We start from the raw sequence: 9,113 nt of genomic DNA, 5'->3' as shown, positions 1-9,113 counted from the left end.
CGTACCTATGGGGAAAGTAGTGCCCATATAAGGAATTCCGCGCTTCATGATGTTGTAAAGAACTTTCGCCATGTTTACTATGATACTCCAACTCTTTAACAGTAGAAATAACATGAGAATTCAGCTAAAAAGTATGACCCAACAGTCACATAGCTAATTTATAGGCCTTAAAGAGGTCATGAACTGCCTTTTTTATTATTTTGTACTGTTCTCTGAGGTTCCCTTATAATGTTATCAAAATTTTTACAAAAAAAAAAAAAAAAACACTTAAACATAATTTAGAAGTAATAGGCCATTTTCTGTCCTGTTTTAACCCCCTTATCAGAACGCTCTGTGGCAGATTGTAGACTGAGAAGTAAATGCCCATTGCTATGATTGGCTAACGGTCTACATTACACACAGTCATTGTCATCCTTTGGGTCAAAAATGCATAAATACTCAGTACATATCAAACGATCTGTAAAAACAGACAAAGCATTAGTGACCACATTATAAAAACAATTACTCACGCTTATGTGTTGTGACATTACTGTCACGTTGGAAGGAGATGAGATCTGGGTCCAAATGCAGGTAAGTATTTTTAATTAAACAAACAAACCAAAACATAAACAAAAGGCCAACACGGCACAACACGACTTAAATGTAATACAAAATAAACAGAACTGAAACACGGTCAAGATAACAGGATCCGGGAACACACAGACAGAACTGAAGACACACGAAGACAATGCAGCCAGGATGATTAGTGGGGGATTAGTTCTTATAGTCCATATAATAGTGAACAGGTGTGGGTATGATGAGTGCTAACGATCACAGACAGGTGTATACAATCAGGAAAGTGCAGTGCAAGGGAAAGGGAAACAGCGACCTCAGGTGGCTGAGGGAACCCACAGCCCAGAGTCATGACAGTACCCCCTCCCTACGGAAGGGATACCAGACGTTCCATAATGTCTGGTGGGAGGTGGAACGGAGGACTGGCGAAAACAGGGGGAGGGATGGTGGGCCAGGCCCGTGCAACGGAGGAACGTGAGTTGACACAGCCGCCAGAGGAACGTGAGCTGGCATCACCGTCAGAGGAACATCAGCGGGCATCGGCGCCAGAGGAACATCAGCGGGCATCGCCGCCAGAGGAACATCAGCGGGCATCACTGTCAGAGGAACGTGAGCTGGCATCTCCGCCAGAGGAACCTCAGCGGGCATCACCGTCAGAGGAACGTGAGCTGGCATCGGCGCCAGAGGAACATCAGCGGGCATCGCCGTCAGAGGAACATCAGCGGGCATCACTGTCAGAGGAACATCAGCGGGCATCACCGTCAGAGGAACATCAGCGGGCATCACCGTCAGAGGAACGTGAGCTGGCATCACCGTCAGAGGAACATCAGCGGGCATCACCGTCAGAGGAACGTGAGCTGGCATCGGCGCCAGAGGAACCTCAGCGGGCATCACCGTCAGAGGAACGTGAGCTGGCATCGGCGGCAGAGGAACCTCAGCGGGCATCACTGTCAGAGGAACGTGAGCTGGCATCGGCGCCAGAGGAACCTCAGCGGGCATCACCGTCAGAGGAACGTGAGCTGGCATCGGCGCCAGAGGAACCTCAGCGGGCATCACCGTCAGAGGAACGTGAGCTGGCATCGGCGGCAGAGGAACATCAGCGGGCATCGCCGTCAGAGGAACGTGAGCTGGCATCGCCGCCACAGGAACATCAGCGGGCGCCGCCACCAGAGAAACGTCTGCGGGCACCGCCGCCAGAGGAACTTCAGCGGGCATCGCCAGCAGAGAAACGTCCGCGGACATCGCCGCCGTCAGAGAAACGTCAGCAGGCACCGCCGCCAGAGAAACGTCCGCGGACATCGCCGCCATCAGAGAAACGTCCGCGGACATCGCCGCCATCAGAGAAACGTCTGCGGACATCGCCGCCGTCAGAGGAACGTGAGCGCGCCCCTGCGCGGCTGCCTTCCTCCGAAAGAACGCCTCCATCGCCGCCGTGTGGCAGACACGCGCCCGTGCCGCCGCCGCCAAGTGAACGTCCATCGACGCCAGATGAGCGTACACGGTCGCCCTCCACTGGGGTGCAGCGTGAGCGGACGCTGCCGCATCGGGCACGGAGTGAGCGGTCGCCGCCGCATCAGGAACAGAGATAGCGGTCACCGCCGTGTCAGGAACAGAGATAGCGGTCACCGCCACGTCAGGAACAGAGAAAGCGGTCACCGCCCCTTCGGGAACAGAGATAGCGGTCACCGCCGCATTGGGCACGGAGTGAGCGGTCACCGCCGCGTCAGGAACAGAGATAGCGGTCACCGCCGCGTCAGGAACAGAGAGAGCGGTCAGGAACAGAGAGAGCGGTCACCGCCGCGTCAGGAACAGAGAGAGCGGTCACCGCCGCGTCGGGAACAGAGAGAGCGGTCACCGCCGCCTCGGGAACAGAGATAGCGGTCGCCGCCGCCAAGCGAGCATTGATGACTGCCATCCACTCGGGCACAGCGTAATCGGATGCCGCTGCATCGGGAATAGGGTGAGCGGGCATCGCTGCTTTGAAAAAAAAAACTTCCCTGCTGGACCCATAGTTGCTGGCTGCATTCTGTCACGTTGGAAGGAGATGAGATCTGGGTCCAAATGCAGGTAAGTATTTTTAATTAAACAAACAAACCAAAACATAAACAAAAGGCCAACATGGCACAACACGACTTAAATGTAATACAAAATATACAGAACTGAAACACGGTCAAGATAACAGGATCCGGGAACACACAGACAGAACTGAAGACACACGAAGACAATGCAGCCAGGATGATTAGTGGGGAATGAGAGTTCTTATAGTCCATATAATAGTGAACAGGTGTGGGTATGATGAGTGCTAACGATCACAGACAGGTGTATACAATCAGGAAAGTGCAGTGCAAGGGAAAGGGAAACAGCGACCTCAGGTGGCTGAGGGAACCCACAGCCCAGAGTCATGACAATTACTGTTGGATTAATGCCGCGTTCCAGGCAAACCGTTACTCGTGTTTTTCCAACCTTCTACCCGTGAAAGTGCATTCGAACGGCAGTCAAACCCGTGACTTCCCACCCGTAAACTCGTATTAGATCGATGTACTCCCATTTACGAGTTCTGACATTACACAGCCCGCGAAACAGCGTCAGCCCCTACTGGTGTGGTGTTTATGCAAGTGGTACATGGTGGAAAAATAGACTTTAGGACAATATAACGTTGCAATCAAAATAATAATAATAATATAATAATAAATGCGCTCAGGCAGTTTGTCGTGACTTGCCAGGAATGCTACAAAGTCGTGAGTCGTGGTTTGAATTCGTGATTTACGGGCTCAAAAACCTGCCTGGAACGCAGCATAAATATAGCCAGCACAATGTTTTATTTTAGTTTCAATCTTTCTGAAAATCCTTAAACATTTTTAAACGTTCCTTGTTTGAAAATAAAGTGAACAAAAGACCAAGTTCTTACTGATGCGGTCTGGAATTTCATTAAAAATAAAGTGCATCCACTCTTTCCTAATGTTGGGATTAGAAGGAAGGTAATGCAAATGTTTTTCCCACATCTTGGCGCTTCAGAGCGATCTTTATCGTTTGGTATCTGCAAAGGCCTGCTTTCGCCTCTCTGGCTACTTATGCCGCGTTCCAGGCAACCCGTAACCCTTGTTTTTCCGACCTTCTACCAGTGAAAGTGCACTGGAACGGCAGTCAAACCCGTGACTTCCCACTCGTGAACTCGTACTAGATCGATGTACTCCCAGTTACGAGTTCTGACACAACATAGCCCGCGAAACAACAAAGTCAGCCCTAATGCGTACGGTGTTTATGCAAGTGGCACACGGTGGAAAAATAGATCTTAGGACAATATAACGTTGCAATCAAATTAATAATAATAATTCATAAATGTGCCCAGACAGTTTGGCATGACTTGCCTGGAACGCTACAAAGTCGTGAGTCGTGGTTTGAAGTGGTGATTTACCAGTTAAAAAACCTGCCTGGAACGCAGCATTACACTACATGTGTGAATTGGTGGGCGTGGCTTCTTTATCTGCTGCTGAGGCGGTGTTTAGTCATTATTACATCATGAAGTGGTACATTCCACAACCTATCATTTTGGCTTTAATATAAGCTGTTTTTGGACTAATAAGGAAGTTTTGAGTTCTGAAACATACAGGATGTTTTTATAGTAGAATGACCTCTTATATGTCAAAATATCAAGGGAATTTTGGTTTCTCAGCCCTTCATAGGGTTAAATAGTTAAATCAATGTGCAGCTTTCAACACTAAGAAACTTCCAACTTTTTCCCCAGTTTAAAAAGAGTTTTTATTGAAGTAAGCAATTCATTTTCATTTTCAATTATACATGTGTGACAGTAACTACATGCAAATGTGCAGCAAAATGACAAGTGAATGCAAGTGGATTGCAAGTGGAGTACAAACAGTGATCCACCCTAATAACAGCTGGATACTGCAGACAAACAGATTTAGCTGATGACCGCATTAAAATCCCCTTAAAGGGATAGTTCACACAAAAATGAAAATTCCGTCATGAATTACTCACCCTCATGTCGTTCCAAACCTTCGTTCATCTTCAGAACACAAATGAAGATATTTTTGATGAAATCCGAGAGCTTTTTTGACCCCGCATAGACAGCAACACAACTGACACGTTCAAGACCAGAAAGGTAGTAAAGAAATGGTTAAAATAGTCCTTGTGACATCAGTGGTTCAACTGTAATGTTATGAAGCTACGAGAATACTATTTGTGTGCAAAGAAAAAAAAAATTCAACAATTTCTTCTCTTCTGTGTCAGTCTTCAACACACATTCATTAGAGTAACACAGAATTTTCATTTTTGGGTGAACTCTCCCTTTAAGGGCCAATTTTTGCCAGGAACAAACCCTACTAAAAAATAAAACAACAAAAAAATACTAAAACATGTATGTTTTTGACCACAATTAAAGCCTTTAAAGTGTTAAAAAAGGATGGTGGTACAGATTATAGTGCTCTAAATATGTTACATAATAATGCAGTATTTCTCGTATCTTTAGACCAGATATGAATACATTTATAAGTGAATCCATAATTTAACTTGAAGGTTTTAAAAGCTTCTTATTAATGCAATGTAGTACTACACTAAAAGTAAAAGCATGTTTTCTAAAAATAGATGCCATGTTTGGACAGTAACAAGGCATAATGCATTACTATACAGGCTGCTGGTTTTAAAAGAAGCAAGACAGACTACTCTCTGTCTGTGTGCTGTTTTTGCCTCTGCCTCTTTCTCTGCTTCTTCCCTCATGTTCTCTGTCCTTGGTGGTGTCGTGTTGGTCGTAGAGGGATTACATTAAATAATCAATGCGAGGAATCTGATTAAGGAGAGTGCTTTTCCAAAAGGGGAGCAGGACAGCAGCATCTATCTATCTATCTATCTATCTATCTATCTATCTATCTATCTATCTATCTATCTATCTATCTATCTATCTATCTATCTATCTATCTATCTATCTATCTATATCTAGCTAGCTAGCCTTATGTAAAGAGTATCTTTTTTATTATTAATAACACCTCTGCTACTATTAACTGTCTTAAAATCTTAATGATGGAACAAATAATGATCACTCAAATAGATTACAGTCTCTGTGGATATATGTCAGATGTGTCGATATTGTTCATTGCAAGAAAACTGTTTGCAATATAAATGATGCATGAGATGGACATCAGTATGGATTGGTCTCTGCACCACACAAACATGCACTGCTGCACATCTGTGTTTTCCATCAGTGTCTCAGGAGAACAGATGGCTATGTGTTTGCAGAGAGCAGCAGGAAGAACAAACTAGAACCCATTGAGCTGATGTTTATCTGCATTTTCTCTATACTGTAAATGCTGTATGTGAACTTCCCACCAGGACAAAAATATGTGAGGCTTGCAGTCACAGAAAAAAATTGTGTGCATGAGTTTTGTTTTATATCAATAAATAAAACTATTAAATATGTGGGAGGTGCATACATTGGTTATTAATCATATGTGCCACTTTCTGAATTACTTCACTTAACCATATTAGATCATAAGTCAAACATTTTGTGGGTGTGAATGCAAATTTAAATCTTTTGTGTTTCATTCCTGAATACTCATTCTTCCTGTGTGAGTTTGTATTGTGGACTCGAAATGCACATACTATACATACCACATACTATATCACTCTGTACAAAATTTTTTACATGCATATATTCAGCTGTGTGGATAAGTGCAGGTAAATAAACAGATGAGAGATGACAGGCAAGAAGTGACTTAAACGAGGATGATTAAAATGTAAGTCATTGTTGAATAACCAGATCAAATGCTCTGAATGTTTGGGGATATTTACTTGTGCCATTGTGACAGGACGTCTGCGCTGACTAGCGAGAAATGACAGTAAATACATGTTCATTATTTCCTGGTTCTTTATTCTGCTTCCATCATCATTGTTGTCTTCTGCAGTGGTTAACATAACTAAACATATCTTTGTATTTCTAAAATAAAACTTGAGGAAGTGCTATATTTAGTGAGCAACAGGCCTATGTGCAGCTTTTTAACAGCTCTGTGCAAAAGTGTTAGAGAAATACTTAATGCAACAATGAAAATTCTGTCATAGTGAAAGAGTGAAATATTCACATTGTTTACTGTGTATTTTTTTTATTCTTAAGCCAAGTGAGATTTTAACTTAAAGGTGACATATCATGAAAATCTGACTTTTTCCGTGTTTAAGTGCTATAATTGGGTCAAAGGTGCATCTATCAACTAAGAAAACGTGAAAAATAAAGGACAACAACTTTGTTTTGGTAAGCCTTTCTCTGTAAACACGTGAAAAACGAGCTGCTATAATAAAGGGATCTTATTATAATATTACCGCCCATTAATCAGCATGTTTCCACATGGCGCCTCCATTTTGTTTTCTTAAGCAGCAATGGTCTACCAGTTCTAACGCAATGGCAAAAGTTTAAGCAAAGCATGCAAACTGTTCTGTCATTGGCTGCAAAGAACACTATTTGGAGTCCCAGCCCTGGAAGAGACAAGAGAGCAATGAATTTACTTTTTTGTCTATTGTATATTGCGCTGCTGCCACACAGATCTAATACAAACATGTGATTTCTTTCCCAGCTGTTTACCTTCACAGACATTACCAACTGTTTTTGTAACTTCTGTCTGTTTTTAGCATAGACTTGTTTGTATTTGACAGTTTAAGCGCAATAAGACGTGAAAGAGAAATTAGTTTAGTACTCACTAGTATGTGTGCTTCTCATGTGTGCACTCAAGTTTTAAGAGATATGGCTTTAAAATGCATGATTTCAGCATAATAGACATGTTAATCAAAACCAAACAGATGTTTTTAGCAGAATATCTGAGGTCCAGGCTGTAAAGGCACAGCTCTATTGTGGAAAAAGGGGTGGGAAACAGCTCATTTGCATTTAAAGAGCCATGCATGAAAACCACATGTTTTTGCTTCCACTCAAAATAGGCATTTTCAAAATCCGGCTGAAACTTCACAAATAAATACTTGGTACAGCTAAGACTTATATTACATCTTGTAATAAGGGGCATAATTAATCACCTTTAAGAACAATGAGACACACCATTCTTTCACAGTAAAAGCATGTGCACAAGACCTTCATTTCAGTATTAATATACCTCATGTGATGTGTAATTTCCAGAATCATTTCTTGACACAGCATCAGTAATGTGACACAGACAGTAATGTGTTTTGTCATCAACAGTTTCTGTTTGGTATTAAAGACAGCATTGAGAAACCAGATGCGAAGGGGGAAAAAAACAAGAGCCTGCTGAAGTTAGACCGGGACTTCTGGACTGTAGAAAACATCCTTTGACGTTTCCTTAGAAGCCTCTCTGTTTGATTCAAACAGATGAAAATATGACCTGGTAACACCCAGTTCTTATACTTGAAGGAAATATGATTGGAAGAGCTACTTAAAAAAACATATCTGATAATGGTCTGAACACAATGGAGCATTGTGTTAAAGATTATTTTCCATCAATCAAAGACGAAGTTCAGTCGAAATGTGTGAGCGGGAACAGATTAACCTGAATTTGATAGAAACACATCAGAGCTCAATCATGACGTCAATTTGTAGGCGAACACATGGTTTCCTTTGGGAATTTCAGAGGGTTTTTAAAAACATTTTTTGATGTCTGAGTAAAAAAGGACTGTGGTTAACACTACTTGAAGAAGCTTTCGATTTGTTATGAATTACAGGCAGTCACACCTGAAACATGAATTTTGAAACCATTGCTTTGCTAAAAACCCATTAGAAATTCCTGAACCTAACCTACTATATAAGGTTTTGAGGCTACGAACTAAACATCTGTAATTACAAAACTATAGTCCACTCAGGAAAACTTTATTGTAAACTTTATTGATATTTGTTTGCTGAGCCATATTGTTTCTAAAATGATTGCATTTGCAGCAATACATTTTTTATTCATTCATTCAATACATAAATAAATAAATAAATACATGTTTAGATATTTAATTATTTAATATGCAATTGTTTGTTGTGATTTGCTGTTATTTCATGTTTTTAATCATTTTAAAGTCCTGTGCATTTATGTACAGCACTTTGATCCATTCTATAGGTTTGAATTTTCTATTTTTCTCTCAAATAAAATGAAACGCGCTTTGATTGTATTGTCAAAGTAGTCATTTAGTTTCGTTGTGAGGTATGTGTCCAGTGGCACACTTTAAACCTACACCGTGTTGTGAAAAGGGGAGAAATAATTTGAGTAAACGTCACCACAGTACGCGTTTTACATCCACTGAATTAAAAGTTGAGATGACGTAGGTACTGCCAGTAATTCAGATGACTTCCAGGCGTGCTGTTCTAGAAGCTCGTCCTCCCCCCGCCGCGCTCACTTTCAGAACAGCGCGTTACGAGAGGAGGAGAGAGCACTCGGAACAGCCATCCGAGTCAGGGCAATAAACACAAGCGGTCTAGAGCTCGCTTGCTCTATGACCCGCCCACTGTGCGTCGTTCTAGCTCAGCGATTGGCCAAAATCCTGATCTCGTCCGTGAGAGCGTCAAAGACCTGTCAATCAATGAGAAACTGGAAATGTGCAGCCCATTTTCGCAT

Source organism: Garra rufa, chromosome 1, assembly GCF_049309525.1.
Source record: "Garra rufa chromosome 1, GarRuf1.0, whole genome shotgun sequence".
Lineage (NCBI taxonomy): Eukaryota > Metazoa > Chordata > Actinopteri > Cypriniformes > Cyprinidae > Garra > Garra rufa.
The sequence above is the reverse complement of the archived record's forward strand: the minus strand, read 5'-3'. Positions refer to the sequence as shown.